General features: G+C 41.2%; 1 non-coding gene across 1 annotated transcript; it reads left to right on the top strand.

The window, feature by feature from the left end:
• The first annotated feature begins 3,145 nt into the window (after positions 1-3,145).
• Positions 3,146-3,252, top strand: LOC130017056 (U6 spliceosomal RNA). The gene has a single exon (XR_008791317.1). It is a non-coding gene; the product is annotated as a U6 spliceosomal RNA (small nuclear RNA).
• Positions 3,253-4,550: the final 1,298 nt, after the last annotated feature.

Raw genomic sequence — 4,550 nt, 5'->3', positions numbered from 1 at the left:
TACTTTCATTGACCTTTCAGATTGTTTTTTGGGTTTCCATGTCATTAATTTCTGCTCTAAGTTTTATTATTTCTTTCCTTCGACCGGGTTTGGGTTCCTTATGTTGGTCTTTTTATAAGATCTTGAGCTGTGAAGTCAAGTTATCTATGCAGACCCTTTCTTCCTTCCTGAGCAATGCTTGCAAAACTATAAATTTTCTTCTTAACACAGCGTTAGCTGCATCCCATAGGTTCTGGTAGCTCGTGTCTTCATTCTCATTTGTTTCCAGGTATGTTTTGACTTCTTCCTTGACTTCCTTCCTGACCCACTCATTATTCAACATTGGGTTGTTTAATTTCCAAGTGTTTTATTTGGTTCTCTGCATCTGTGTGTGATTCACTTCTATCTTCAGCACATTGTGGTCTGAAAAGATAGTTGATACAATTTTTATCTTCCTGATTCTCTTTAGTAATGTTCTGTGACCCAGCATTGTATTCTATTATAGAAAATGTTCCACGTGCACTGGAAAAGAATGTGTATCTTTTCTTTTTGGGTTGCAACGCCCTGTGTAGGTCTGTTAGCCCTCTTTGTTCTCTTTCTTCCTTCAAAGCCAGTCTTTCCTTGATGAGTTTTGTTTCTGTTCTATCCAGAGGTGATAAAGCGATGTTGAAGTCTCCGACTACTATTTTATTGCTTGTAATGTCCTCCTTAAAATATGTTAGCAGTTGTTTTATATATTTAGCTGGTCCTTCATTAGGTGCATATACATTTACAAGTGTGATTTCTTCCTGTTGTACATATCCCTTAATAAATAGAAAATGGCCTTTGCTGTCCCTTCTAGTCCTTTTCAACCTGAAATCTATGTTTTTCGGATACTAGTATGGCCACCCCAGCTTTTGTGAGGGAGCTGTTTGCTTGAAGAATTGTTTACCGTCCTTTAACTTTGAGTCTATGTTTGCTCTGACTGTTCAGATGAGTTTCTTGTAGGCAGCAGAATGTTGGTTTCAGTTTCTGGATCCATTTTGCCACTCTGTGTCTTTTGGTTGGTGCATTTAGACCATTGACATTGAGAGAGATTATTGTCATCAGGTTTTGTGCCATCTTTCTGCCATCATTTTATCTCAGAATTCTCTATGGGAGCGATCTTATCTGTGGGTAACCCCTGGTGAGGATCCAGGGCTCTTTTCTTCATCCTTTCCTCGTAATGGAGATTTGTGCTGTTTCCTCATGCTATTGTGGTTGTATAGAGGTAAAACCTTCAAGTTCACTAGCACTGTTCCCTCTTATTGTCAGAAAGGATTCTGAATAAGGGCGGCAGATAGTGGTCACCCTTCTCCACTTCTAGAATATGTCCTTCCTCTCAGACATTATTCTGTGGTTTATGATAGGCGTCTAGTGAAGCGTTGAAGGAGATGCTCTTTTATATTGGACTTTACAGCTTCTTGCATACAATGGTCTTTTGTTGGAATTGAAGTAGTCTGGTGGATTATTGTCGAATTGTGTTTGAGGCAGTCAGGGCTTTTTTTACAGAATTAGATGATAAATGTTGGGATGTGAGTCGAGAGTGCTGGGAGTGGGAAATATAACTGCAGCCATGTGGCCTCACAGAAGGCCATACCCACTTTTGACAAGGCCACGCCCCCTACAGTGGAGGACACTCCCCTCCCCCAGCATGTCCGCGTGCTAGTCCACAGACCTGAACCCAAGGGCCTGTGCACAGGAAAGGCAGGGGCTGGGTGGGCACATGGTGGAACTCCAGCTGGTGCCCTCAGGGAGCTGTCCAGGTGGCAGGCGATAGAGAGCATTGGGAAGGACCCGAGGGGGCACTCTGGGAAATTCTTGTCTATGATTTTTCAAACCATTGTTTATTCATAACCTTTGTTTCCTGTTCTTCAGGGACTTTGATTGCATCTCTTTTTATTTTTTTTAAATCTTTCATTTGAAATGGGGAACAATAAACCTTAATTTTCTTTTTTTTTTCTTTTATGGGGGCCGGGCAGATTCGGTGGAGCTCAGGACTTACTCCTGGCTCTGCTCTCATGGTATTCTCCTAGGAGACTCAGGACACCATATGGGATACTCTGTCAAGGATAAAAACCCAGGTTGGCTATGTATAAGGCAACACCTTAAACCCCAAGCATGCACCCAAATTTACATTTTTCTATTTCTTTAAAAAATATTTTATTAATGCACCAAGACTGACAAGCTATCCCTGACGTATTAGATATGTCAAACACAGTAACAACAAGTCTCACAATGGAGACATTACTGGACCCGTGCAAGCAAATCGATGAACAACGGGAGGACAGTGCTACAGTGCAGTTTTATACATACAATGTTCCATCACCAATCCAACAATCAGTTTCAACATCCCTCCACCAGTGATCCCAGGATCCCTCCCTTTACATCCCACAGCCTATCCTCTTGACAGAAACCTTTTTAAATTTGTTTGTTAAAATTTGGTCTCATGATATCAGTGTCATTGACTTTGTGGTTTGGATATTTAGCTGTATAATTCCTTAACATCACTAGTGTACCTGAATCCCCTTGACCTTTGCCCCCTCCCCCCATTGCTTTTCATTTGTTTAATCTCTCAGTCTTCACTTGATTTCTTTCCCTGTACTCCTGGGCCAAGGATGATCTAGACATTCCCCTCTTTAACCATTTTACATTATATCATCCATTTATTCTAAATACCACATATACTTTGGTATACGCTTTTATCAGATTTGAGGTTGGTGGGCCCCAATGGGTGGTTTATGTGAGGCTGGGAGAGGAAAGATAGCCACTTTTTCCTGATCTGACTCTGCCACCTCAGGACAAACTTGGAAGACTAGGACTAATAAGTCTCTGATGAGTCCCTGCTCAGCATGGGCCATCCCCACTAGGTGTCCATCAAGCTACACCTGACGTCATAGATATTGATCCCTACCACTCAATTTCTTGGAGAGTCATGACTCAGGTTGGAGCAAGTATTTGCTCTTTGCAAGAAAGGAAAGTCAGTCCTAGGCCTTACCCAGGGTTTGGGTGTCTTGCCTTGCCTCGCAGAAAAGAATTTCAGGAGTATATGAGCAGTGAAATAGAAACAGATTTTATTTGGAGGTTTATAGGAAGGGGAAGGAGGGAGAGAAATTGAGAGAGAGTCACGTGCTCAAGAGAGAATGCAGTGCTCGCTTCGGCAGCACATATACTAAAATTGGAACGATACAGAGAAGATTAGCATGGCCCCTGCGCAAGGATGACATGCAAATTCGTGAAGCGTTCCATATTTTTGAAACCCTCATGGCCCGAAAACAGTGGTGGGACATAGTAAAAAAACTCAATGAAATAAATGCCTCCCCCAAAATACTTTTCCCCGCAAGACTCTCATTCATAATAGAAGGAACAACACACAGTTTCACAGACAAACAACAGCTCAGGAACTTCATAGACTCAAAACCATGGTTACAAGAACAACTAAATGGGCTACTTTAAGGCAAGAAAGGCCCCTCAAATACACCAAATTTTAACATAACAATGGGACAAAATCCCATAACAATAATCTCTCTCAATGTCAATGGGCTAAACGCACCAATTAAAAGACACAGAGTGGCAGGATGCATTAGAAAATTGAACCCAACATTCTGCTGCCTGCAAGAAACGCATCTCAATAGTCAAAGCAAACACAGACTCAGAGTCAAAGGCTGGAAAACAATCCTACAGGCAAACAGCTCCCATAAAAAAGCTGGGGTAGCCATCCTTATATCAGACCACATCGATTTCAGAGTGAGGAAGGTCATAAGAGACAGTGAAGGCCATTTCTTATTGATCAGAGGATCTGTACAACAGGAAGAACTTACAATAATAAATGTATATGCACCTAATGAGAGACCAGCAAAGTACTTAAAACAACTACTCATAGATTTGGAAAAAGACATCAATAGCAACACAATACTAGTGGGAGACTTCAACACTGCTTTGTCACCTCTTGATAGATCAACCAGACTCAAGCTTAGCAAGGACATACTTCATTTGAGGGAAACAATGGAAGAAAGGGACTTAGTAGATATATACAGGACACTTCATCCACAAAAAGCTGAATACACATTCTTCTCAAGCGTACATGGAACATTCTCCAAGATAGAACACATGCTGAGCCACAAAACATGCCTCCATAAAATTAAGAAGGTAGAGATTGTATCAACAATCTTCTCAGACCATAATGCGCTGAAATTAGAAGTAAATCACACACAAAAACAGAAAACTAAATCAAACACCTGGAAATTAAACAGTGCACTATTGAACAACGAGTGGATTAGACAGGAAATCAAAGAGGAAATCAAAAGATTCCTAGAAACGAATGAAAATGAGAACACGAGTTACCAAAACTTATGGGACACAGCAAAGGCTGTGTTAAGAGGAAAGTTTATAGCTCTACAAGCATTCCTCAGGAAGGAGGAGCGAGCACACATAAGTAACCTAACCTCACAGCTTAAGAGCTTGGAGAAGGACCAAAAAAAGGAGCACAACCCGAACAGGAGAAAGGAAATAATAAAACTCAGAGCAGAGATTAACGAGATGGAAACCCAAAA

The sequence above is a fragment of the Sorex fumeus genome, unplaced genomic scaffold, assembly GCF_029834395.1.
Source record: "Sorex fumeus unplaced genomic scaffold, SorFum_2.1 ptg000171l, whole genome shotgun sequence".
Taxonomy (NCBI): domain Eukaryota; kingdom Metazoa; phylum Chordata; class Mammalia; order Eulipotyphla; family Soricidae; genus Sorex; species Sorex fumeus.
The sequence above is the reverse complement of the archived record's forward strand: the minus strand, read 5'-3'. Positions and strand labels throughout refer to the sequence as shown.